Source organism: Anomaloglossus baeobatrachus, chromosome 4 (genome assembly GCF_048569485.1).
Source record: "Anomaloglossus baeobatrachus isolate aAnoBae1 chromosome 4, aAnoBae1.hap1, whole genome shotgun sequence".
Taxonomy (NCBI): domain Eukaryota; kingdom Metazoa; phylum Chordata; class Amphibia; order Anura; family Aromobatidae; genus Anomaloglossus; species Anomaloglossus baeobatrachus.
The window spans coordinates 655,545,312-655,573,249 of record NC_134356.1 but is presented as its reverse complement, the minus strand read 5'-3'; the positions used below and the strand labels follow the sequence as shown (position 1 = coordinate 655,573,249).

Sequence of the window (27,938 nt, the reverse complement as noted above, 5' to 3'; positions counted from 1 at the left end):
GAAGAAGAGCCAGGGGGAGCGAGTGGGAGTGGCAGAAAGTGACTAAAGGCCCCGTCACATGCAACGACGTATCTAACGATATATCGCCGGGGTCACAGAATTTGTGACGCACATCCGGCATCGCTAGCGACGTTGTTGCGTGTGACACCAACGAGCGACTGTTAACGATGGAAAATACTCACCTTATCGTCCATCGTTGACACGTCGTTCATTTTCAAAAAATCGTTGATTGTTGAGCACGGAGGTTGTTCGTTGTTCCTGCGGCAGCACACATCGCTACGTGTGACAACTTGGGAACGACGAACTACATCTTACCTGCGGCCGCCCGCAATGAGGAAGGAAGGAGGTGGGCGGAATGTTCCGGCCGCTCATCTCTGCTCCTCCGCTTCTATTGGACGGCTGCCGTGTGACGCCGCTGTGACACCGCACGAACTGCACCCTTAGAAAGGAGGCGGTTCGCCGGCCACAGCGACGTCGCAGGGCAGGTAAGTTGGTGTGACGGCTCCGAACGATATTGTGCGCCATGGGCAGCGATTTTGCCTGTGACGCACAAACGACGGGGGCGGGTGCTTTCACCAGCGATATCGGTGCGTGTGACGGGGCCTATATTGTGGACAACGCCACGTTTTACAGCTAGTTACATATAAAAAATAAAATAAAAAATACTATCACATTTCTAAAACCTTTCACATTTTTTAACCCCTGCAGTGAACACCATATAAGATTTTTTTTTTTATATTGCGCGTTTCGCAACATTCTGACAAACAAATGTCATCTTGTCCCCCAAAAGAAGCGAAAGAAAGGAAGAAAAACTACAAAAACCCATTCTTGGCCCTTTGAACGGAAAGAAATAAAAAAAAATTGTCATTATTCTGTTAATCCTGTAATTGTGGCATAAAAATAAAAATAAATAATCCCATAATTTCTGGTTATTTGTGACTTCCATCTCCCCATTATCGTCCTCTCGTTTTTTTTTGTTTTTTTTTACTAAGTTTTCATTAAATTTTATACTTTTATTAAAAAAACACAAAAAACCTCACAAAGCAAAATTTTACAGCTGCGGTAAAGCAGTGTCAGGACCCCCCCCCCCCCCCCCCCAAACAATAAGAACCTCCGGGAGACGGAGAATTAAATAAAGAAACACGTCAGATGTGAAAAATAAGGCACTAAGGGGTTAAACGTCGGTGTTAACGAGAGGCAGCAGAAAGAGCGACCCTTAAGGACGACGTCAGGTTATCACGTGACACAGGTAAAGCTACAGAACGGATCCCGGAACTACAAGTCCCAGCATGCATTGCCGATCGCAAGGCACGCCGGGTAGTTTACCGCTTCCCCAGAGAAATAAACAGAAGTCTCTGCGCCCCCGCCCACTCATGGTCACATGACTCGAGCACACGCTCTATCCAATCACGTGGAGCGGAACGAAGAGCGTTAGCCAATCAGAACGTGTGTGTTAGGCGGAAGTAGGCGTGGCGGCTGAAGCGCATTCTACCCTGCTGACGGTGGGTGACGTCAAATCCTCCGGTCTGGTGGTGTGACGGTGAGAAGCCCCGGGGGCAGCGGACGGTGTGGACATGTGACCGCGGGAGGTGAGGCCCCGGGAGTCCCAGGTATTATCACTGCTTAACCCCTTCATGTCCACCGCCGTGTGCTGCGCTTCCCAGTTCACTGCCGCCCCCAGCCGCCATACTGCTGCATTGCCGTGCATGTGTGCTGCGCACCTTCTCTGTGTCATGTCAAGGGAACGTTGGGGATGTGTATTAACCCCTAAAGGACCAGGCCATTTTTCATTTTTTGCTCTATTTTTATTTTTTTTTCCTCCCCCTTCTTCCCAGAGCTGCAACTTTTTCACTTTTCCGTCCTTTCGGCCGTATAACGGCTCGTTCTTTGCTGGGTGAGTTGTTTTATTTCTGGTGACTTCGTCCATTTAACTGTAAAATGCAGGAAAAAAAAATAAAAATCCAAGTGCGGCGACTTAGTTAAAAAAAAAATATATAAGATGAAATGTCTCCACTGGTTTGGGGTATTTTTTGCATTCAAAGTGCAGTAAAGTGGAGTTAGCGGTGGCACTGAGCAGCTGCGCATGTGCAGCCATGCTGGTCTCCTGGGCGGTCCGGGTTAGCGGTGGCACTGAGCAGCTGCGCATGTGCAGCCACGCTGGTCTCCTGGGCGGTCCGGGTTAGCGGTGGCACTGAGCAGCTCCGCATGTGCAGCCATGCTGGTCTCCTGGGCGGTCCGGGTTAGCGGTGGCACTGAGCAGCTCCGCATGTGCAGCCATGCTGGTCTCCTGGGCGGTCCGGGTTAGCGGTGGCACTGAGCAGCTCCGCATGTGCAGCCATGCTGGTCTCCTGGGCGGTCCGGGTTAGCGGTGGCACTGAGCAGCTGCGCATGTGCAACCACGCTGGTCTCCTGGGCGGTCCGGGTTAGCGGTGGCACTGAGCAGCTGCGCATGTGCAACCACGCTGGTCTCCTGGGCTGTCCGGGTTAGCTGTGGCACTGAGCAGCTGCACGTGTGCAACCACGCTGGTCTCCTGGGCTGTCCGGGTTAGCTGTGCCACTGAGCAGCTGCGCATGTGCAGCCACGCTGGTCTCCTGGGCGGTCCGGGTTAGCTGTGCCACTGAGCAGCTGCGCATGTGCAGCCACGCTGGTCTCCTGGGCGGTCTGGGTTAGCGGTGGCACTGAGCAGCTCCACATGTGCAGCCACGCTGGTCTCCTGGGCGGTCCGGGTTAGCTGTGGCACTGAGCAGCTGCGCATGTGCAACCACGCTGGTCTCCTGGGCTGTCCGGGTTAGCTGTGGCACTGAGCAGCTGCGCATGTGCAGCCACGCTGGTCTCCTGGGCGGTCCGGGTTAGCTGTGGCATTGAGCAGCTGCGCATGTGCAGCCATGCTGGTCTCCTGGGCGGTCCGGGTTAGCGGTGGCACTGAGCAGCTCCGCATGTGCAGCCACGCTGGTCTCCTGGGCTGTCCGGGTTAGCTGTGGCACGGAGCAGCTGCGCATGTGCAGCCACGCTGGTCTCCTGGGCGGTCCGGGTTAGCTGTGGCACTGAGCAGCTGCGCATGTGCAGCCATGCTGGTCTCCTGGGCGGTCTGGGTAACTGCGGCCTCAGATTATCATCTGTCTCAAGATATACCTTTTTCACTGCATAAAAATACATTTAGAACCTATATATGCTGTATGAATGCTTCTCCTTCTTTCCTCTTGTTTCTGCGGTCGCTCTCTGTGCCGTCACATTCGCTCTGGTGCTTTATTCCTCCTTTCGGTTTTGTCCTGAGATGTCGCCGGCTCCTGGAGTTTGCACTTTGTGGCCTTTGGTTTTCGGTCTCCGTACGTCACGGCTTTTCCTGCAAATCTGTAACTTCTCATCATCGCAAGCACCAAATGACAAACTCCGCTACATCTGTGTCTAGATCACTTTTCATGTGTGTGCTGTCCTCTCAGCCTGTCCCTTTGCTCTTCCACCCCCTTAGGCCTTGCATTCAGCACCCTATACTTCTCGGGGGCCTATAGACTTTACTCCCCCCCCCCCCCTTTTCTTTCATGCGATCCACTGTTCCTTACAGGCCACTTATTTCCTTCATGTGTGGGCTTCACACCCTCCTTCCCCTTCAGCAAGACCCTGTTTCTCAGACATCTTCCCTTAATGACAAGCTCCTGTCCTCTTGCTTTCTATTTCCCTTCCCAGGGCCCGGCGCGTCTTTTCCTCCCTTTTTCCCGCAGCGGGGGCCCGGCGCGTCTTTTCCTCCCTTTTTCCCGCAGAGGGGGCCCCGCGCGTCTTTTCCTCCCTTTTCCCGCAGCGGGGGCCCGGTGCGTCTCTCCCCCCTTCCTGCACTTCTTTTTCCCCCTCTTGCAGCTGGGCCCAGCGTGTGGTTCCCCCCCCTTTCCCTCCTGGAGCGAGGGTCCGACACGTGTTTCCCCCCCCCCCACCCCCTTCCCGCAGCGCAGCAGGGCCCGGCGTGCGTTCCCCCCACCCCCTTCCTGGAGCAGGGGCCCAGCGTGTGTTTTTCCCACCTTCTCGCAGTGGGGTCCCGGCGTGGTCTGTGTCTTGCACCCCTCACCTCTGCTGTGTAGTATTTGTACACGGAATGATCCTGGCCACCTCTGGAGTTGTAAAAGGCCCCCACCTGTCCGGCACAATTCATTACTTGGTGCTGTTTTTGGCACCGGCTATGACTGTTGCGTCTGTGCCCCCTGTGGTGATCATCCCCCCCCCCCCCTCTTGCCTTTCCCTATAATAAGGGTATAAGCTGCATGGCACTGAGTAACGTCTGACACCCAGACTCTGGTTGCCTCTGCTCTTCTATTCTATGTAGGAGATGGTGTCAATCAGGGGTCCTAACACAGAGAAGTGGTGATGGAGGCCGGTCGAGGGGTGGGGTGGTCTCTCCTGAGGTCCTGGTACTTGTCTCTAGTGTAATCATCCTGTTGGCGCCCGTAGCCGGCACTGTTTACACAAGGACGGGCCTCCGGTGCCCTCACTGGTTTCCTCTTGGCGCTGGTAGCAGAAACCACAATGTGTTGTCTCTGAGTTTGTGAAGGTCACAGCTCGTAGTGACAATGGGCTCATAAAGAAGCTTGTGGTGGCTGACGAGGACCGAAACTGAGGAGGTGTCAGGTACAGGCTGGAGAGGTCACACATGGTGGAACCAGGGCAGAAACACTCCGAGGTGACCCGGTACGTGAGGTCCTCACACCCTGATGTCACCACATCTCAGGAGCTTCCTCGGTGCTGCCGGCTCCGCTCCTCCCGTGTCCTCATTCTCCTCTTCTGCTCCTTATGGTCGTCTCTGGTGGACATTGAGACCTTTTACTTCCACTTTCCCTGCCCGTTTATGTCAAGTTGTTGGGTAAGACAGGATTGTTTTGGTCATTGCTAGGCTGGCACCCTGATTCTGATGGGAAGTATGATCGGGCATGTAGGACGTCAGCATGTTTGATCCTTTGTTCTCACGGGTGATGAGGTTTCTTGAAGCCTCTTATTCCCCCTTTACTCGTTACAAGCGCAGTCAGGGATTGAATGTGAATTTGGGGAAACTGCTTTTATGGTTGTCAGCAATTTCCCCCATTACACATGCATGCTCGGTATTGTGGAGCGTGCATGTGTTCTCAATACACTGTGTTCCAAATTATTATGCAAAAAGAGTTTAGGAGTGATAAGGTCAGAAATTTTTTTGTCTGTCATTTAAAGTCATTGATGGTGATGTGTGTCCGGGCTCTTTATATCACTGAAAGCAATTGCATATACCAGTGCACATTAGTTTGGCAGGTGTGTCCAAATAAAGGCAAGACGACTGAAGAAGGCTGGTCCACATTATTAAAGGGAGCCAAACATCAGGATTTTCGTGTATAAGGTGCAGCCAGTGCAGTGCTGGCACTATCATGCACAGTGTGTACATACCATCAGGGGGCAGCTCGGGTGTTTAGGCAGTGAAATACAACTTTATAAAGTTTGAAAATTCGTGCACTTTTTGATTGACATGTGCACCGCTTTCCTAATGTCCGGGCGGGTTGTGGACGTTTATCCCCGCCCCCTGTTCCTCCTTCTCACTGGCCGTATGTAAATTCCTCTCTTCAGAAACATGGCGCCGGAGTTGGCGCATAGCGCTTATCTCCGGCGCCATGTTTCTGAAGCCCGCTGTACTTAGTATTTTGCAGGAGAAGGCGGCTCATGCGCCCTCGCTTCTTCAGATCCCGTTGTGACCGCGGGAGCGCGCACGATCAGAACAGGACTGCAGAACAGCTGATGGGAGGACGCGATTACCTGCAGCTAATCGCGTCCTCTCATCAGCTGTTCTGCAGTCCTGTTGTGACCACGCGCGCTCCCGCGCATGCGCCGCCCTTTCCTGCAAAATAATAAGTACAGCGGGCTTCAGAAACATGGCGCCGGAGATGAGCGCTATGCACAGGCGCCAACTCCGGCGCCATATTTCTGAAGAGAGGAATTTACATACGGCCAGTGAGAGGGAGGAACAGGTGGCGGGGGGGCGGGGATACATGTGCATAACCCACCCGGACATTAGGAGAGAGGGAGGAAGAGGCGGCGGGGGGGCGGGGATACACGTGCATAACCCACCCGGACATTAGGAGAGAGGGAGGAACAGGCGGCGGGGGGGCGGGGAACACGTGCATAACCCGCCCGGACATTAGGAGAGAGGGAGGAACAGGCGGCGAGGGGGCGAGGAACTTGTGCATAACCCGCCCGGACATTAGCAGAGAGGTGCACACGTCAATCAAAAAGTGCACGAAGTTTCAAACTTTATAAAGTTGGATTTTCCCTGCCGCCCATGACAGCACCACATGAGAGATAGGTTCCGCCCACATCAGGACAGGAAACCCACTGATAAAAAGGCGGTACCTCTCCTCCACATCAGTTTGGTTTCCTGTCCTGGTATGGACAACCCATTGCTGTCCCAGGTCCGACCCGGTGTGGAAGCCTGGTACTTACCTGAAGCCGGTGCTCGGGCCTGGCTGCACCCCCCCTCGGTCTCAGACCTCTGCGGCGGTGAGGCGCGGGCCTGGAGCGGGAGCTCGGCCCGGCGTCGCTCCAGGGATGTGCGCACTCACGGCGGCCGCTGGAAGGCTTGTCCCTGCTGTGCAGCACGCTGGAGTGAAGCTGGAGCTCCGGCCGGAAGTGACGCGATTCCATGGTGACGTGCGCAATGCGACCAGGAAGTGACTGGTGTGCGCATGCACACTCGGATCCAAGATGGCGGCGCCCATGTAACGAGACAAATGTGACCGGCGCTTGGGACTGGTGAGTTTTTTCTCCTCCATTGTTTCCGTTATGGCAGGAGATTCACCCCGCAGCAAGGAGCAGCGCAAGGAGTCGCCACAGCGTGGCTCGGAACGCGGCTCTGCGGATCGTTCCCGGAAGGCTGTATCCAGTCCGGGCAGCGTTCGGTCGGTGGGTCCCAAGAAGTCCAAGAATCCGCCTCCTGATCCGGTATTGCCTGGAGTCGTGGGGGTGAGTGGACTTCGTGGTCTTCCATGTTTCTAAGTCCCCGTTTCCGTGTCCCCTCTCTTGTTAGGTACCGACAAAATGTGCCTCCAAGCAGCGTCACAAGGAATGTGCCATATGCCAATCCTCCCTGTCTTCAGATTACACCAAGGCCCTGTGTGCAGGCTGTATCCAACAGACCCTACTTAAAGAGGGGCCGGGGTTCTCATCTGAATTACGTTCCATTATCAGAGCGGAAGTACAGGAGTCCCTTAAATCCCTTAAGGGGGGCAAGAGGCGCAAGAAGTCCCGTCATCATAAGCTGTCTACTCCCGATACCTCGGCGGGTTCGGCTCAGGGCTCTCGGTCGTCGGGATCCTCGGGATCCTCCCCCTCCGATTCTGGCTCCTCTTCCTCTTCCGATGAAGGTGGTCGTCCTTGTTTCCCTACAGCAGACGTCGGCCCTTTGGTGAAGGCAGTACGTTCGACCATGGGTATAGTAGACCCCAGGGGGCCCGAGTCTACCCAGGATGTCATGTTTGGGGGCTTGGATTCCAGGAAGCGTAAGGGGTTTCCCATTCCCCAGAAGGTTCAAGATCTCATTACTGACCAGTGGAAAAAAGTGGACAAAAGGTTGAATCTTAGCTCTTCCCTTAAAAGGAAGTACCCTGTGGATGAGGAAGCGTCTACCTCTTGGGATAGAACCCCAAAAATTGATGTCGCTATTGCCAAGGCGTCTCGTTCCACTACCTTGCCGTTTGAGGACTTGGGGTCCCTTAAGGATCAGCTGGATAGGAAGGCTGATGGTTTTCTGAGAGGTACATGGGAGTCTACGGCAGGTGGCTTGCGCCCGGCCGTGACCAGCGCCTGTGTTGCCCGGTCCTTAATGGTGTGGCTTCAGCAGTTAGAAGACCAGTTGCGCAATGACACTCCTAGGAAAGATATTATCTCGTCCTTGCCCTTGATACAGGGTGCTGCTGCCTTTATGGCTGATGCCTCGGTTGATTCTTTAAGACTATTTGCCAGGTCGGCGGCGCTTTCCAATTCCGCGCGTCGGGCCCTCTGGCTGAAAACTTGGAAGGGTGATGTCCAATCCAAGGGGCGACTATGCAGCATGCCTTGTGAAGGTGCCTATCTTTTTGGCTCTGGCCTGGACGACCTCCTCACTAAGGCATCCGATAAGAAACAGGGGTTTCCAGTTTTTCCGGTGGCGTCCTCTCGCAGCCGGCCCTTTCGGAGACGTCAGTTTTTCGCAAAGAAGTCTCAAAAACCGCAAGATCAGTGGAAGGACCGTAGAAAGACTACCTCGGGCTTTCTCTTCGGCAAGCACTCCGATAATAAGCCCAAGCCCTCTCAATGACGCCTATCATCAGGTAGGGGGTCGGCTGTCCCTCTTCCTCCATACATGGCGGGCAATCTCCTCCAACAGGTGGCTCCTTCAGATTGTGGAGGAAGGGTTAAAATTGGACTTCCGTTCACCCCCTCGGGGGTCTCTCATGATTACATCCTTGCGGTCCCCAGAGCGGCGGATGGCCTTGGAAGTGGAAGTGCTAACTCTCCTCTCGAGGAAAGTCGTTCAGGAGGTCCCCATAGACCAAGAAGGGGACGGCTTTTACTCCACTCTCTTTTTGGTTCGGAAGCCGGACTCCACCTTCCGCACCATCTTCAACCTGAGGAACTTGAATTTGCATCTGGTGCAGCGAGCCTTCAAAATGGAGACCATGAAGTCAACTGTCAGGCTGTTGTATCCAGGGTGTTTTATGGCGGTCCTCGACTTAAAGGACGCCTATTATCACATCCCTATTTTTCCGTCTCACCGGCGGTTTCTCAGGTTCGCACTACGCGTCTCCGGGAGACTGAGACACTTCCAATTCGCAGCGCTGCCATTCGGGCTTTCCATGGCCCCACGGATCTTCACCAAGGTCCTCGCGGAGGTCATGGCACATGTCAGGGAACAGGACATATTGATCATCCCGTATCTGGACGACCTCCTGATAGTGGGTCAGTCGGAGTCTCTATGTGCGGCTCACGTGACCAGGGTCATCACCATCCTGGAAAGCCTGGGGTGGGTGGTGAATCAGCAGAAGTCCAGACTCCAGCCTCTCCAGTGTCAAGTCTTCCTGGGTCTCGTCTTGGACTCCACCAGACAGTTGTGCCACCTGCCAGAGGACAAGGTTGCCAGGATCTTGTCCTTTCTCTCTTCCGTAAGGAGTTGCCCAAGCATGTCCTTACGGCAAGCTATGTCGCTGGTCGGGACTCTTACCTCTTGCATCCCAGGAGTGTGGTGGGCCCAACTGCGTTCCAGAATCCTCCAGATGGAGGTCCTTCAGTTTCAGAGACTATTTGGAGGCTGTTTGGAGAAACAATTGACCCTGTCTGCAGACACCTTGCACTCCCTGGGTTGGTGGCAGGACCCCTCTCACCTCCGGATGGGGGTTCCTTGGCTTTCCCCGGTCACGGACACAATAGTCACAGATGCCAGCCACTGGGGGTGGGGTGCTCATCTCCGCCAACGGGTGCTTCAGGGTCCCTGGGACGCTCCGTTGGTCAGACAGTCCTCCAACTACAGGGAGCTCATGGCGGTTCTCAAAGCACTGGAGGGGTTCCTCCCCTTCTTGAGAGGTCGCCATGTTCGGATCCTTTCGGACAACAGGGTGACGGTGGCGTACGTCAACCATCAGGGCGGCACCAGATCCCCTTCTCTTCTGTCTCTGACTATGCACATCTTCCAGCTGGCCGAACAGCATCTCTCCTCCTTGACGGCTCTTCATATCAAGGGGACGGACAACGAGGAGGCAGACTTCCTCAGCCGGCACTGTCTCCGTCAGGGGGAGTGGTCCTTGGACCCGGAGGTCTTTCGCAAGATCACGCTTCTATGGGGTGTCCCTGTTCTGGACCTGTTCGCTACCAAGGCGAATCGGAAAGTGGACAGGTTCTGCTCTCTCAACCCCCGAGACGATCCTGTTGCCCTCGATGCCTTCCAGATGTCTTGGTCTCACGGCCTCCTGTACGCGTTTCCTCCCCTGATCCTGTTGCCTTCGGTTCTCCGGAAAATCCGGACCGACAGAGCAGAGGTTGTTCTCATCGCCCCCTTCTGGCCGAAACGGGCGTGGTTTTACTGGCTGCGGACACTGTCGCTGGTGGATCCTTGGGTTCTCCCGGACGCCCCTCATCTCCTGTCCCAGGGCCCGGTCCGTCACCCCCCCGACCCGGCTCTCCATTTGACGGCTTGGCGTTTGAGCGGCGGCTGCTAGCTCGACGGGGGTTTTCCTCTTGCTTAATCGATACTCTTCTTCGCAGTAGGAAGGCGGTCACCACGGCCATTTACGGTAGGGTCTGGAAGCGCTTTCTCCTTCAGTCGGGGGCTCGGGCGGAGGGCCCCCCTCCTATCTCGGCTATTCTTGAATTCCTCCAGAGGGGGTTGGAATTGGGGCTCTCCACCAGTACGCTCAAGGTGCAGGTATCGGCCTTAGGGGCGCTGTTTCATTGTAGTCTGGCGCAGAATGAATGGATTTGCCGGTTCATTAAATCTAAGTCCAGGTCTGTACCTGTTCAGGCTCCCAGGGTTCCCCCATGGGACCTTAATTTAGTGTTGGATGCCCTCACCGGGCCTCCGTTTGAGCCCTTAGGGGAAGTCCCTCTCAAACTGCTGTCCCTTAAGGTTTTTCTCCTCGTCGCACTCACCTCGGCCAGGCGGGTGGGGGATCTCCAAGCCTTGTCTGTGGTTCACCCTTATACCCAGATTCTGGATGATAGGGTAGTGTTGCGGACTGATCCCTTCTACTTGCCCAAGGTTTCTACGCCTTTTCATAGGTCCCAAGAGATCGTGCTCCCTTCCCTCTGTGACCCCCCTCGGAACGAGAATGAGGCTAGGTTACACACGTTGGATGTCCGGAGGGCCTTAGTCACGTACCTTGATAGGACTAGGGAATGGAGGAAGTCTCAGGTCCTGTTTGTCACTTTTCAGGGGCGGTCCAAGGGGCATGGGGCTTCTAAGGCTACCTTGGCCAGATGGGTCAGGGATGCCATCGGTTTGGCGTACTCGGCTAAAGACGCCACTCCTCCTCCGGGCATAAGGGCGCACTCCACTAGAGCAGTGTCTACGTCTTGGGCGGAGAGGGCGGATGCCTCTCTTGACCAGATCTGTCGGGCGGCTACTTGGTCGTCTCCTGGGACTTTCTTTCGGCACTATAGGCTGGACTTGTCCTCCACAACTGACCTTTCCTTTGGGAGACGGGTCTTACAAGCGGTGGTCCCTCCCTAAGGTGGTTGGTCTATATGAATCTCTCATGTGGTGCTGTCATGGGCGGCAGGGAAAAATCTTAATTACTCACCGGTAATGGGATTTTCAATAGCCCATGACAGCACCCTTAGTTCCCCCCCTATTCACTGGTTGTGGGCACCCTTCGGGGAGTGTTCGAGTTATTGGTGTTTTTCCTTGGGTGGTGGTATGATTAATCTGTTTATTGTGTTTTGTTGGTCCTCTCTGGCTCTGAAAACCTACTGATGTGGAGGAGAGGTACCGCCTTTTTATCAGTGGGTTTCCTGTCCTGATGTGGGCGGAACCTATCTCTCATGTGGTGCTGTCATGGGCTATTGAAAATCCCATTACCGGTGAGTAATTTAAGATTTTCACTGACTAAACACCCGAGCTGCCCCCTGATGGTATGTACACACTGTGCATGATAGTGCCAGCACTGCACTGGCTGCAGCTTATACACGAAAATCCTGATGTTTGGTTCCCTTTAAGCAGCCTACATTTTTGCCAAAATGGGAACGAAAAAGGATGTGTCGGCTGCTGAGAAGCAACAAATTGTGGAGCATTTCGGTCAAGGCATGACTACGATCAACATTGCCAAGACACTTCATCGTGATCATCGCACAATCAAGACGTATATAGCTGATTCACAGCACACGCGTGTGCGTGCTGATAAGGAAACATTGAGGACTCTTTCCAATAGGCAATTGCGTCAGGTAAAGGCTGCTTTCACACATCCAGTTTTTCTTTATCGTTCCTATGGGAGACCCAAACCATGGGGTGTATAGCTTCTGCCTCCGGAGGACACACAAAGTACTACACTCAAACGTGTAGCTCCTCCCTCCTAGCATATACACCCCCTGGTAGCCAGTCCTAGCCAGTTCAATGCTTTGTGTTTCAGGAGGTCACACACACATGCTGTCACAAACCACCGGGGGGTCACTCAGAAATCCCCCGCGCTGGCTACCAGTACGTCACAATCGGGGGGTAACAAGTGGGGGTCACCCCTCCTTTATACCTCCCGACCGACAGACAGAGCACGTGACGCGCTCTCTAGCGCCCCTCTTATAGTCAGGCCAATTATGGAATTGCCCGACAATAAGCAAGGAGGCCGCTATACTACTTATGCCGATTATTGAAGGGTCCCCGGTGAGAGTAGGGTATATATTCCCCCGACCTCCGCGGGCGGAATATATAAAATCTCCCCGAATCTCACTGGCCTCCCCACAATAATCCTTGGCACAACTCGCTGCCACCAACCGCTTCACGGTAACTATTAGCCGAACACACAGACGTGGGATTCAAGATCGAGATAACAGAACAGCCCAAGATTAATTATATAATTTAATCAGCCTAAAGCACACTAGAAACTACAATATATACAATAGGGAATCTACAGAATATACATAGGTCAGAGTACAGTTACAATCAAAGCATGGGTTACAAACAGGCATACACAGTTCCAGCAGTTACCTTGTTGCGTCTGGCCACAGGGGGGCGCTGTACCCAGGTTTCTAGGATCCTTCCCACAGATGTTTCCTACACGTGCCCCCAGCGAAAAGAACACTGGAAAATGGCCGAAGTAGGGTTATCAACCTGGGCAAATCCAGGTCCCCTCCTACCTTAGTGACCTCAGAGGGAGCACTGCTCCACCCCTGGCTTGAGTTATGGACAATCCACAACATGGAATATGGGCCATAACTTTGCCTGGGAGCGTCGTAGGCGGACGCCAATGCTCTCATTGTGACAGTTATGAATTTAGCTACAGAACGAGGGGACTCATGACCTGTCTGCCAGTTCCCCATTGGCTGATATCACGCCTGGGGCATTTCCCAATGTCCTGCTCCCATAAAAAGGGTGTGCCAGCATCGTCCGCATGCGGAGACACCATTTTTATGGTTGCCATATTTATCGGAAATATGGCTTGCGAGATATGAACCATTTTTTACTGGAGTCGTTCTGTCTGGCTAGTTCCATAGCCTTGCTAATTAGCTAGCAGCCCCCACTACAGGGTCACGGCAGGGAGTCATCCTGTGTCCATTGTCCCCAAGCCACCTAATTTCCATATCACAGGACATGGCCATGGAGGTGTAAGTGGAACACTGAGAACAAGAAGGGAGGGGGCACTGCCAGGGAGTGATGAGGGATTATGACTGGAGTCATAATTCATCTTCATATCCCGGGATTTGCCTCACACCTCCCCCCTTTTGAGGGCGCTAGGGGGCAGCACACTCCGGTGTTCCCCCGTGCGCCCGTCCGCGACCTCTCCTTGTCGGGACAGCCCGTCTGCGTTACCGTGGTCACGGCCCCTTTTGTGGCGAATGGTGAAGTTGTATTGCTGGAGCGCAAGGCTCCATCGCAACAATCGCCCATTCGTCCCAGAGACGGTGTGCAACCAGCTGAGGGGATTGTGGTCCGTCTCCACGATGAAGTGGCGCCCGTATAGATAGGGTTGCAGACGCTGCAGGGCCCACACTATGGCCAGGCACTCCTTCTCCATCGTGGAATAGGCAACTTCCCTTGGTAACAGCTTCCTGCTCAGGTACAAGACTGGGTGCTCTTGGCTCGCAGAGTCCACCTGGCTGAGCACCGCACCGAGGCCGAAGTCACTGGCGTCGGTCTGTACTACAAACGGACGCGTGAAGTCGGCTGCCTGTAGCACGGGCGGGCTGGACAGGGCGTCCTTTAGGGCCTGGAAGGCTGTCTCGCAGTCCATTGTCCAATCGACTGCAGAGGGCAGCTTCTTCTTGGTGAGGTCCGTCAAGGGCTTTGCCAGGCTACTATAGCGTGGAACAAACCTCCTATAGTACCCGGCGGTCCCCAAGAAGGACATCACCTGCTTCTTGGTCCTGGGGGTGGGCCAGGATGCGATGGCCTCCACTTTCTCAGGCTCGGGCTTCAGTGTTCTCCCGCCTACCCGGTGACCGAGGTACTGGACCTCGCTCATGGCCAGCTGACACTTTCCCGGCTTGATGGTCAAACCTGCCCGGTGGATCCGCCTGAGCACCTGTGCTAGATGCTCTAGGTGGTCCTCCCAGGTGGGACTGAAGACGGCAATGTCATCCAGGTACGCGGCCGCGTACCCTTCAAGTCCCTTGAGCAGGGTGTTGACCATCCGCTGGAAAGTGGCAGGGGCATTCCTCATCCCGAATGGCATCACCGTGGACTCGTACAGTCCAAATGGGGTAATAAAGGCAGAGCGTTCCCTGGCCTTGCGAGTCAGGGGGATCTGCCAATATCCCCGGCTCAGATCCATGATGGTCAGGTACTGAGCCCCGGCCAACTGATCGAGCAGGTCATCGATGCGTGGCATTGGGTACGCATCGGCGACCGTGACCGCATTGAGCCCCCTGTAGTCCACGCAGAACCGAGTGGTTCGGTCCTTCTTAGGGACGAGGACTACAGGCGAGGCCCAAGCGCTGTTGGATGCCTGGATCACCCCCAGCTTCAGCATCTCGTCAATCTCCTGGCGCATGTGTTGCTGCACCTCCAGGGAGACCCGATATGCTGAACGCCGGATCGGGGGATGATCCCCAGTGTCCACGTGATGGACAGCCAAGTCAGTCCTTCCGGGCTGGTTGGTAAACAACCCCCGGAAGGGGTGTAGGGTGGCCCACAGCTGGGACCGTTGGTCCTCCAAGAGCTGGTGGCCAACCTCCACATCCTCAATGGATCCGCCTGCCCTAACCTGGGCTAGCATATCCAAGAGGGTTTCCGCTTCTCCCTCCTCGGGCAGGTTGCACACGGGGAGCGCACATGCCTCCCGCTCATGATGTGCCTTCATCATGTTCACATGGAAGGGCTTCCGCCTTCCACGGGCAGGGTCCAGGGTGACCAGGTACGTTACAGGGTTGAGCTGCTGGTACACGAGGTATGGGCCTTCCCAGGCTGCCTGAAGCTTGTCCTGTGGTACGGGGACCAGTACCCACACCTTTTGACCCACTTGGTAGGTCCTCTCACAAGCGTTCTGGTCGTACCAACGCTTCTGATCGGCCTGGGCTTGAGCCATATTGTCGTGTACCAGTTGCGTCAAGGCCTGCATTTTGTCCCGGAAGCGCATGACATACTCGATAACCGACACTCCAGGGGTGGCCAAATCCCCTTCCCAAGCCTCTTTCACCAGAGCCAGGGGGCCCCGCACACGTCGCCCGTACAGGAGCTCAAACGGTGAGAATCCTGTTGAGGCCTGTGGAACCTCCCGGTAAGCAAATAACAGGTGTGGGAGATACCGCTCCCAGTCACGCCCATGGGAGTCGACCAACATCTTAAGCATCTGCTTTAAGGTGCCATTAAACCGCTCGCACAGGCCATTAGTCTGTGGATGGTACGGGCTGGCCACCAGATGTCGCACCTGGACTTGCTTACAGAGGGCCTCCATCAGCTGGGACATGAATTGGGTCCCCCGGTCAGTGAGCATTTCCTGGGGGAAACCCACTCGGGAGAAAATCTCCAGCAATGCGGTGGCCACCTTGTCAGCCCGAATGGACGACAAGGCCACTGCTTCTGGGTACCGGGTGGCATAGTCCACTACCGTCAGTAGGAAGCGTTTCCCGGAGCTGCTGGGGATGGCCAGCGGGCCGACCAGATCCACAGCCACCCTCCTGAAAGGCTCATCGATGATTGGCAGAGATACTAGTGGGGCTTTGGGGCGTGGCCCCGCCTTCCCCACTCTCTGACAGGTTTCACACGAACGGCAGTAGGCAGCCACATCGGCCCCCATTTTTGGCCAGTAGAAATGCTGGTTTAACCTGGCCTTGGTCTTAGCGATCCCTAGGTGTCCGGCCATCGGAATCTCATGTGCGATCCGCAACAACTCCGTCCGGAACGGATAGGGTACCACCAACTGTCGGTCCCTGGGCCACGCCTCCGGTGAACCCTGCTGGACCGTGGCCCGGTACAGCCGTCCTTGGTCCCAGACCACTCGCTCCGGGTCCGAGTCCGAGGGAGGCTGTGCCGCCTGCTCCTTAAGAGCTTCCAGGCTGTCGTCAGCTTCTAACGCTGCCTGAAACCCCTGACTAGATGTGGCCAGAATCGACGAGACTGTCACATCTTCAGTCAGTACCCCGGGACCTGTGTCCTGGCCTCCACCTGACTCGGCTGCCACTTGGTCAGAAGGGGAAGAGCTATCGGACCTCCGGGAGGCCCCTTGGCTTCCAGCACTCCCACTGCGGGTGACAGCGGCCACAGCCGCTGCGACCGTGGGTCGTGCCTGCTCCTCCTCCGTTCCTGACCAAGTCGCCGGTTCAGGCAGACCTACCTGGCTTCCTGACACCCCGGTTGTGGGGAAACCATGCACCGAGATCTTACCTGGGAGCACTTCCGCTCCTGGACCGGCCCCAATCTCACCTGCCTGTTCCCCTCCTGCAGCAACAGAACCCCGCTGTGAAATCTCTGGGGACCCCACATTTGCTGTGGTAGCCCCCACCCCACACACTGGTCCTCCCCCTGCAGCACCCTGCTCTCTGCTTATCCCTTCAGAGGGCAACAGATCCCAGCTCACAGGCTGATTACTTGTAGAGGCATCGTCACACCTTTCTCTGACCCCCTCCTCTGTCACAGCTGCAGCTGTGTGTGTGTCTATGGTGTCTGTGCAAGCAGAAATATCAGAGTTCACTCCCTCCTCCCTTACATCATTCATAGATAACACATTAACATTGTCAGGAGTCATGTCAGTACTGGCTGAAGGTTCAGCCCTTGGGGGGGGCCCAAACTGGGAGGTTATCTGCCCCAAATCTGTCCCAAGTAGCACGTTTGCAGGGATCCGATCAGTTACCCCCACCTCCCTCACCCCTCGCCCTGCGCCCCAGTCCACATAAATGTCAGCAACAGGCAGCGCCGGGTCAGTGCCTCCAATCCCGGAGACAGCGAGGGTTTTTCCAGGGATCAAGTCTTGGGGGGACACCATCTCAGGCCGCACCAGAGTCACCTCCGAGGCGCTGTCTCGCAGTCCTATGGTCACAGACCGGCCGACGGTGACAGGTTGGAAGCTGTCCAGGGACCTACCACCACCCCCACCCACACAATACACCTTGGGCGGCCCTTGGGACGGGGACGGAGCCGGGGCCTTGGGACGCTGAGGGCACATGGCCTTGAAGTGTCCAGGTAGGTTGCACTGGTGGCACCGTCTTGGCTCTGCCACGGGCCTGGAGAGGGGAGTTGAGGGGGACACCCCCTGCAGTCTAGGGGCAGGTGGGGCAGTCGCAGAGTTCATCTTACCCCCTCTCCAGGTGCTGCTGGTGGCTGCTCTCCTGGCTTCAGGAGCCCGATTGTTGGTGTAGTCATCGGCCAGGGCAGCTGTAGCCGTGGACCCCTTTGGCTTCTGGTCTCGGATGAACTGGCGGAGATCCTCAGGGCAGTTCCACAAGAGTTGCTCCGTGATGACCAAGTCCAGGATCTCTGGTCCGGTGGAAAGCTGCAGGCCTTGGGTCCAGTGGTCGGCAGCTCGGGCAAGTGCCCGCCGGTGGTCAGCCCAGGAGTCCTTTGGTCCCTTCTGCAGGGTCCGGAACTTCTTGCGGTAGGACTCCGGAGTGAGGTTGTACTGTTGGATCAGGGCCCGCTTGATGGTGTCGTAGCCCTGATCTGCCTCAGCAGGCAAGTCCCCAAGGATATCCAGGGCCTTACCCCTTAAACGGGGGGTCAGGTATTTGGCCCACTGGTCCTTGTCCAGATGGTGCTGCAGGCAAGTCCGTTCAAAAGCAGTCAAGAAAGAGTCCAAGTCTCCATCCTTCTCCAGCACTGGGAAGTCCTCAACACGGACCTTTGGAAGTTTGGTGTCTCGAAGGTCACGTGTGGCTGATGAGGGCCGGAGCTGAGCTAGCTGCAGCTGGTAGTCACGGTCTGCCTGTCGCTCTCGCTCTCGCTCTTCACGCGCTGCCTGCCGCTCTCGCTCCGCAGCCTCACGCTCTGCGTGCCGCTCTGCCCTGCGCTCTGCCAGGAGTTCCTTGTAGCCCTTCTGGTCTCCAGCCTGGAGAAGGGCCATAGCCATTTGAAGAAGGCTATCCGAGCCTCCCAGGCTCGGTGGAATGGCACGTGGTGATCTGCGGCACGCTGCAGAGCTAGGCGATTCACTGTCCCTTTCAGAGCGGAGGGCTGGCATCTGGCTCGTTGAGGAACCTTGGGTGAGCTGCTCCTCATCTTGTCCATAATTGCCAGGTTGTGCAATGTCCTCGGCAGAACGGTTTTCTGGCGTCGAGCTCCTGGAGGACTCGTGGGCAACCTCCTCATTGCTGTCCACAGCACCGTCCTCCCTCTCTTCGGCTCCTGCTTTAGCATTGGCCAGTTGCATAGCTCTGCTCCTGGTGCCATCAGCCATTCTTGCAGACTTTTGGTCACTGACACAGAACTGACACCTGATGCCTCCACACACCTTACAGTATCTGCACTCTGACACTCTAGTGTTGAGCTAGTCTGAAGACCCCAGCAGCCACAGCTGCTGCAGGCAGTCTTTAGTGTCTGGGAGTATGGGTCTCACACTCACACACACTATTATCTCGATCCCACCGCTTGCCACCAATATGTCACAAACCACCGGGGGGGTCACTCAGAAATCCCCCGCGCTGGCTACCAGTACGTCACAATCGGGGGGTAACAAGTGGGGGTCACCCCTCCTTTATACCTCCCGACCGACAGACAGAGCACGTGACGCGCTCTCTAGCGCCCCTCTTATAGTCAGGCCAATTATGGAATTGCCCGACAATAAGCAAGGAGGCCGCTATACTACTTATGCCGATTATTGAAGGGTCCCCGGTGAGAGTAGGGTATATATTCCCCCGACCTCCGCGGGCGGAATATATAAAATCTCCCCGAATCTCACTGGCCTCCCCACAATAATCCTTGGCACAACTCGCTGCCACCAACCGCTTCACGGTAACTATTAGCCGAACACACAGACGTGGGATTCAAGATCGAGATAACAGAACAGCCCAAGATTAATTATATAATTTAATCAGCCTAAAGCACACTAGAAACTACAATATATACAATAGGGAATCTACAGAATATACATAGGTCAGAGTACAGTTACAATCAAAGCATGGGTTACAAACAGGCATACACAGTTCCAGCAGTTACCTTGTTGCGTCTGGCCACAGGGGGGCGCTGTACCCAGGTTTCTAGGATCCTTCCCACAGATGTTTCCTACACGTGCCCCCAGCGAAAAGAACACTGGAAAATGGCCGAAGTAGGGTTATCAACCTGGGCAAATCCAGGTCCCCTCCTACCTTAGTGACCTCAGAGGGAGCACTGCTCCACCCCTGGCTTGAGTTATGGACAATCCACAACATGGAATATGGGCCATAACTTTGCCTGGGAGCGTCGTAGGCGGACGCCAATGCTCTCATTGTGACAGTTATGAATTTAGCTACAGAACGAGGGGGACTCATGACCTGTCTGCCAGTTCCCCATTGGCTGATATCACGCCTGGGGCATTTCCCAATGTCCTGCTCCCATAAAAAGGGTGTGCCAGCATCGTCCGCATGCGGAGACACCATTTTTATGGTTGCCATATTTATCGGAAATATGGCTTGCGAGATATGAACCATTTTTTACTGGAGTCGTTCTGTCTGGCTAGTTCCATAGCCTTGCTAATTAGCTAGCAGCCCCCACTACAGGGTCACGGCAGGGAGTCATCCTGTGTCCATTGTCCCCAAGCCACCTAATTTCCATATCACAGGACATGGCCATGGAGGTGTAAGTGGAACACTGAGAACAAGAAGGGAGGGGGCACTGCCAGGGAGTGATGAGGGATTATGACTGGAGTCATAATTCATCTTCATATCCCGGGATTTGCCTCACACATGCATTCTCTGATTTTTGATTTTTTTCTTTGGATCAAAGATTTGGAAGAAAAGCGGGTCCAGTCTGGACTCCCGGCATGTCCCTTCTCACCCCACTGTGTCGGCGGTGCTGTTAAGGTTGATTTTCCAAGGCTGGAGCCTTCACATGCCGCGCTCCTTCAACACCCTCTGAGAGGCTCTGGTTTGAAGTGGGAGCCAACACGGTTCTCACTGCTTTGCAGGAGACCGGTCTCCATCCACAGCCCTGTTCAGGATCCTGTCGGACGGAGCGCTCATCCCCCAGAGACCTGGCACCTGCGTCTCACAAGCTAAGTACATGAGACGTTATTACCACAGAAAGTGGTCTTTCCAGGGGTCCTTTATACTTTATTTTGTGGGGAGAGTGTGTTTTATGTTTGTGTTAACATTTCCGGCCGGTTCTCCAGTTTTCACTGGAGAACCGCGCCGATGGTGCCTGCACGCCGGCCGCATGTTTAAATCTAGGCCCCGGCTTCGCCTGAGGCCTAGTTTCGGTTTCCACTGCCTCTGCTTGTCAGTCACGCAGAGGGACAGTGCGGCTCCGCCCAGCGGCTGTGCAGCACAGGGAAGGGACACTCCTCACTGAGGAAGGATTCCCTCCCCTGTCTACCTCATTTGCCGCTCAGAGTAGGCCCCGCCCCCTCTCCTCGCTCCGGTCGCCATTTTCTCAGCGTTCTCTGTGCCTGCATAGGCACAGAGATTCCACATTGTGACAAGTGGGGGCCTGGGCTGAGGGACTGGGGGCACAAAAATGTCTATTAAACGGCCTAGCAGCCACAACCTCCGGTTTGTGCAGCTGCTTATTTTATCTGTTATATACTCTGCTGGGGGCCACTCTGGTCAGAGCCCCCACCTCTGCAGCATGTCTCACATCAGAGCAAGGCTGCAGGGCTGTTTTTAATTTGCACTGTATGAGGACTCGTACGGCCTGTACCGAGCACATAAACACAGGAGACGCAGAGTCAGCCTGGAGGCTCATCAGTGGTCCCTCCAGCTGCTCCGGCTTCGGTGGCTGAACCCCCAGTTTGGGCAGAATCCGCTCTTTCCAGGGGATGACCGTCCCGGACTCTGCGGAGCATGCATTAGCCCCCTTCTCAGGGTGTTTCTGCTGCTACTCGCTCAGCAAAGCTCACGGAGGACTCTCCTTCTGGTCTCAGACCCCGTCCTCCTAAAATGGAGACGCAGGGTCCCCTGTCCTTCCCCGTCCCGCAGCTCTGATTCACGAGCTGACTCACTGGACGAGGAGGATGTCCCTACCAGGGGCTCGGACGCTACTTTATGTACCATTGATCTGTCCGAAGGTGACGCAGATGCTAATGATGGGATTGCGTCCATTATACTTGTACTGGACCTCCATCCGCCTGTATCAGGGGAGCACTCCCCGCTGGCAGAAAGGCATCAGTATACCTTAAACAGAACAAGGAGTGTGTTCCTTACCACTCTAGTTTTCAGCCCACTGTGTCCAGGCCCACAGCCTGTCCTGTCAGACCCCAAAGCGGAGTTCTGATGACTGTTTCTCCCTCCCACCAGTGGTGGTCAAGGAGTGAGCTAATTCGCCAAGGGTGGTCCCTCCGGTGTCTAGACTTTCAGCCCGGATAGTTGTATCAGTGGCTGACGGCACCTCTATAGGGATCCCACTGTACATTACTTTTGTACTGGACCTTAATCCGCCGGAGTTACCTTGCCTAAGAGAACAAGGAGTGTGTTCCTTAACCACTCCAGTTTTTCAGGCCTCTGTGACCAAGCCCAGAGTCTGCTCTGACAGACGCTTCCCATGAAGCGTGGTTCTGATGACTGTTTCCCTTTCCACCAGTGGTGGTTAAGGCGTGGGCTCATTCACCAAGGGTGGCTCAGCCCGGGCCGTTATATCAGTGGCTGATGGCTCCTCATTTATAGTTTTGCTGTCCACCAGGTTGTCCTTCTGGCCAAATCTGTTTAGGGGCGGCAGGAGCTTCGTTCTCCTCAGCTTTATAGCAGTGCGGGCTTTCGTAGCCTCCTCTGCTTCTCTAGAGGAGATGCGTTCCCTCACAGGGACTCTATGCCCGAAATGGTTGCCTGAACTTCCAGATTCAGCCTTTTCATCCTATGCCATGTCTGCCATGCTGGAGACTCTCACCGCACCGCGGTGGCCTCGGCTACTTTCCTCGCTATCCGCAGGCTCCTGTGGCTTCGGAAATGGAAGGCAGATGCTTCTATAGAAGTTCCTTGCTGGGCTCCCTTTTGTTGGGACCAGTCTTTCGAAAACAACTGGATGAAATTGTTAAGGAAGCTTTTGGCGGGAAGAGTTCTTCCATGCCACAATCCCAAATCAGGAAACCTGTCCAGGGCAGGAATCAGCGGAGGTTTTCGTTCTTGCGTTCCTCCATCTGAGCGTTTTCTAAGCCCTCGGCCTCGTCCACTAGTTCGGCCAAGGATCGTAAAACCCAAATGGCGCTCGAAGCCGCGTCTTCAGAAACCGCAGGAGATGCTGCCACTAAGTCAGCTTCCTCCGGGCTATCTGGCCACGCCAGCAACGTCCTTGGTCGGTGGCAGGCTCTTCCACTTTGGCGACGTATGATTTTAACACGTCTCCGATCAGTGGGGGCGGGATTACTTCTCCATGGCTACAGGATAGATTTCTATCCACCCGCCAAACAGATTTTTTTCTGTCAACTCCCCCCTGTTCCAAGGCCACCGCCTTCTCACAGGCCGTGGCATTCTTGCAGGCCAATGGAGTAATTGTACCGGTTCCCAATTGGGAACGGTTCTGAGATTCTGCTTAAATCTATTCCTAGTCCCCGTAGAGGGCAGGTACTTCCGACCTGGATCTCAAGCTTTTCAAGCATGTTCAGGTGCGGCGTTTTCACATGGAGTCTCGGTCTTGTTCCGGGTATTTTCACCGGATCAATTGATAACCCAAGGACATTCCCTAGCATCCATCGACATCAGAGATGTCTATCTGCATGTGCCAATCGCAGCTTCTCACCAGCGTTGGCTACGTTTTGCAATCGGAGTGGTCCAATTCGTGGCTCTTCCCTTGGAGTTAGCCACGGCCCCTCGAGTACTCTCAAGGTTGGGGCAGCTGTGATTAGGGTCCTGCACCCCTAGAGGTTGGCAGTGATCTTTTGCCCTGAACGGCCTTCTTGTCGGGGCTTTATCCAGTGCAGACTCTTAGCAGAGTGCCTCGCTCACTCTCGCCACGCTAACCAATTCGGGTGGCTTGTCATTCTGTCCAAGACCACTCTGACTTCGAACCAGAAGTTCACGTACCCAGGGACACAATTCGAGACTCTGTCGGCACTTGTGAAGCTGCCCTTAGTCAAACAGTAGTCCCTCTGCTGGCGGTCGACGTCGTTCCATCAGGCACCGAATACAGGTACTGGATCATATGGTGGCGTCAATGGAAGCGATTCCCTTGCCCAGTTTCTCCTCCTCGGAGGCTGGATATTTTCCGCTGTTGGAACAAGCGAACTTCCTCCTTCCACGGGGTGGTGGCTTCGCCACAGACCAGGGGCTCGTTTCAGTGGTGGCTTCGGCCACTCTGTCTCAGGGACGCTCCTTCCTGGCCCCGTCCCGGGTGATCCTCACCAGGATACTAGTCCATCCGACTGGGGAGCAGTGTTTCTCCACCACGGAGCGCAGGGCGCTTGGACTCTGTCCGAATCAGCCCTCTGGATCAATGTGCTGGAAATCAGAGCTGTGTTTCTAGCTCTCTAAGCCTTTCACCATCTGTTGGCGGCTGGGCACATTCGAGTCCAGTCAGACGACGTGACAGCGTTTACCTACATCAACCTCCAGGGCGGCACACTCAGCCGCCTGGTAATGTTGGAGGCTCAACGCATTCTTCAGTGGACGAAGGACTCCTAGTCCACCATATCCGCAGCCCACATCCCAGACGTGAAGACTGCGAGGCAGATTATCTCAGCTGTCCATCCGCGGTCCACGATCCTCAGGTTTTTGCGGCAGACGCACTGGTGCATGTTTGGTCCCAGCTTCGTCTGTCTTACGTGTTTCACCCTCTAGCTCTTGCCCAGAATCCTGCGCAAGATCAGTAAGGAGGGCCGTCGGGTCATTCTCATACTCCAGACTGGCCCAGGCAAGCTTAGTACCCTGACCTGCTCCATCTGTCCGTAGTGTTGCCATGGCATCTTCCGGACCGTCCAGACCTTGTCTCAAAGGGTCCGTTTTTTTCCGCCAGAATTCTGGATTCTCAGATTGACGGCGTGGCTCTTGAGTCCTGGATCTTGACGACTTCTGGTATCCCTCCTGAAGTCATCTCCACTATGACTCTAGCTCCGAAGTGTCCTTGGCCTTTTGGCCTTGCCGACCCTCCTGTCCCTTCTACAGTCCGGTCTACAGCTTAGGACTATCCCTCTTTAAGGGACAGCTCTTGGCTCTGTCAGTGTGTGCCAGCGGCGTATCATCCGGCTGGCTCAGGTGCGCTCCTTCAAGGGCGCATCTCACATTATTCCGCCTTACCGGAGGCCTATGGAGCCCTGGGACCTTAATCCGGTCCTCACGGTTTCCGGAAACCCCCCTTTGAGCCTCTCAGGGAGGTTTCTTTGTTTCGTTTTTCACAGAAAGTGGTCTTTCTAGTGGCCATAATTTCCCTCAAGAGAGTCTCTGTTTTGGCTGCACTCTCTTCTGAGTCACCCCCTTTTTTGGTTTTTCATCAAGACAAGGTGGTCTCCGTCCGACTCCGGACTTTCTCCCTAAGGTGGTTGCTGCTTCCACCTTAACCGGGGCATTTTCCCTGCCTTCCTTTTGTTGGCTCCTGTTCATCGCTTTGAAAAAGCGTTGCATATCCTGGATCTGGTGCGGGCGCCCCGGATCTTTGTGTCTCGCACCGCTGTTATTAGGCGGTGCACCTCTCTCTGGTGCTGACCACTAGTCAGCGTAGCGGTCTCTCGGCATCTACGCCGACCCTGGTTCGTCTTAGGTCGGCCATTTCCGATGCCTACCAGTGTACTCAAGTGCCTTCCCCGCCTGGGATCAGGGCACACTTGACCAGAGCTGTCTGTGCCTCTTGGGCTTTCAAGCACCAGGCTACGGCTCACCAGGGCTGTCAGACTGCCACTTGGATTAGTCTGCATACCTTTTCAAAGCACTACCCAATGCAGGCTCATGCTTCGGCAGACGCGGGCTTGGGCAGACGCTTTTTTCAGGCGGCTGTCGCCCATTTGTGAAGTTAGGTTTCGCCTACTTCTCAGTTTGTCTGTTTATTCCCACCCATGGACTGCTTTAGATCGTCCCATGGTTTGGGTCTCCCATAGGAACGATAAAGAAAAAGAGAATTTTGTTACTTACCGTAAATTCTTTTTCTTATAGTTCCGCCATGGGAGACCCTCCCTATTGCCTGTTGGCAGGTTTCTTGTTCCGTGTGTCTTCACCGGCTGTTGTTGTTGCAGACAGAGGTTCCGGTTGTTCCGGGTTTTACTCTGTCTCTACTTGTGGGTGGATGTCCTCCTTCAGCTTTTGCACTAAACTGGCTAGGACTGGCTAGCAGGGGGTGTATATGCTAGGAGGGAGGAGCTACACGTTTGAGTGTAGTACTTTGTGTGTCCTCCGGAGGCAGAAGCTATACACCCATGGTTTGGGTCTCCCATGACGGAACTATAAGAAAAAGAATTTACGGTAAGTAACAAAATTCTCTTTTTTGTATTGCGGCTCAATCCGGCCAAAAAACCTATGCAACGGATGCTGCGAAAAAAACGGATCCGTTTCATAAGTTTTCCCATGCGGCCCATCCGTTTTTTGATGGATGCGGCTTGATACTGAGCATGCGCAATGCAAAAAAACGCATCCGGATGTGGTTATGGCCGCAGGATACCGCATCCGGCGTCCATAGGATTGCATTGTAAATCGCATCGCACCGGATCCGGCGTGATGCGGTTTTTTCGCTGCACAAAAAAACGTACCAGGCAATGTTCCATCCGGCCTCCGCATGGGCTAAATCTGCCGCATCCGGCAAAAACCGGACACAACGCAAAGCCATGTGGCACAATACGGCGCAAATGCAAGTCTATGCAGAAAAAAAAACGCAACCGGCGGCAAAAAAAACCGGTTGTTCTGCAAAGCGCCGTATTGTGCCGCTCAGCAAAAACCGGATGTGTGAAAGCAGCCTAAAAGAGCAGCTGCGCCTTGTCATAGCAGCAGACAAGTTTTTGAAGCTGCTGGTGCCTCAACGTCCCCCGAACAACAAGATGCAGGGTCCTTCAGAGGTTTGCAGCTGTGCGTAAGCCATCCTGTCGACCACCTCTATCCACTGCACACAAGCAGAAATGGCTCCAGTGGGCCAAACCATACATGAAGACTGACTTCCAAACTGTTTTGTTCACCGGTGAGTGCCGTGCAACGCTCGATGGTCATGATGGATGGCGTGGTGAATGGCTGATTGAGGGACACCCCATGAAAACATGGCTAAACCGCCAACAAGGAGGAGGTGGAGTAATGTTTTGGGCTGGAATCATGGGGAGAGAGATTGCCGGCCCCTTTAGGATCCCTGAAGGGGTAAAGCTGAACTCCATAATCTATGTGTAGTTTCTAAAACAGCACTTCCTGCCATGGTTCAGGAGGAAGAACCGTGCATTCCGCAGCAAGATCATTTTTATGCATGATAATGCACTCTCTCATGCTGCAAATAACACATCTGCATCTCTGGCTGCTATGGGCATAAAAGAGGACAAACTTATGGTGTGGCCACCATCTTCCCCTGACCTCAACCCCATTGAGAACCTCTGGAGCATCATCAAAAGGAGTGTCTGTGATGGCGAGAGGCAGTTCACATCTAAGTAACAGCTCTGGGAGGGTATTCTGTCCACATGCAAAACAATTGAAGCACAAACCATCCAAAAACTGGACAAGAGAGTTCAGAAGCTTCTTTCGAACAAGAAGTCCTATGTGCAAATGTAACATCACCTAGAATTAAGTTTTGACTTGAAAACTGTTTGATTTAATTTTGTAATAAGCGGATAATGCTTATAATGTCACAATTGACCATTTTGTTTTTCAAAATAAAAAGGTTGAAAACTCTGCTGTGCATAATAATTTGGAACATGCATTTTGAGTGTTTATTTTTAAAAATTAATATATTTGAAATATTAATATAAATTTAATAGCATATATATATATATATATATATATATATATATATATATATATATATATATATATATATATATATATATATATATATATATATATATTTAAAAATATACTGTTTTCATAGGCAGTTTGATCAAAAACATTTTAATTATACTCTAATAGTAGATGACTGGAAAATAACAATGACTGCAATACAAAAAATTAATTTAGGAAAATATGAAAAAATATTTGTTGCATAATAATTTGGAACACCGTGTAGAGAGTGGGGCATAATTCAACTAAAGTCATTCCCATCTTCATAAATGGCTATAATCAAACACAAATTTGCCGCTTATAAAATTGAGTTAACACTTTTTTTCTTTAAAGCTTGTTGCCGTGGAGACCGACCACCGCTGGGAGGCAGCAGAGCATGCAAATATTGCTTAGAAGTTATTTTCTACCGAGCTTGTAAGTGCAGGTTATAAGCTGAGCTGGATCGCGCTGTTATGTCCTTCTGCGGCACAAAGCTTACAAGCTGGACGGCAGCAGTGGTCGGTCTCCTAGGCAACAAGCTGTAAATAAGTGTTAATATCTCAAAAACAGCAGGAAATTTTAATACACTGTAAATTGCAAAAGTGCTTGTTTTGAGAAGGACTATCCGACAATATCCCTCTATGACGATGGGAATAACACTGTACAGTTCATCAGAACAAAATCGGACATGAAGAATCCCAAACTTTACCTGGACGATTGTTGTCGGGAGAACTGGGAGGCCTGAAGAAGCTTTAATTTCTGGTCGGTCCAGTTCATGTCTGTAGATAAATGCTAGAAGCAGATCACAGCGCCACCACTGGAGAAAGAAGGCATT

The 27,938-nt window shown here is 53.9% G+C and overlaps 1 protein-coding gene across 3 annotated transcripts in view; it reads left to right on the top strand.

The window, feature by feature from the left end:
* The first annotated feature begins 1,475 nt into the window (after window positions 1-1,475).
* The window catches only part of TYK2 (tyrosine kinase 2), a 101,977-nt gene continuing 75,514 nt past the window's right edge, over window positions 1,476-27,938 (top strand). For 2 of the 3 annotated variants that reach the window (XM_075346501.1, XM_075346498.1), the window contains exon 1: window positions 1,476-1,610. The gene's annotated coding sequence lies outside the window, so the exon portion shown is untranslated. The remainder of the gene's footprint in view (window positions 1,611-27,938) is intronic. The other variant, XM_075346500.1, reaches the window with a different exon arrangement.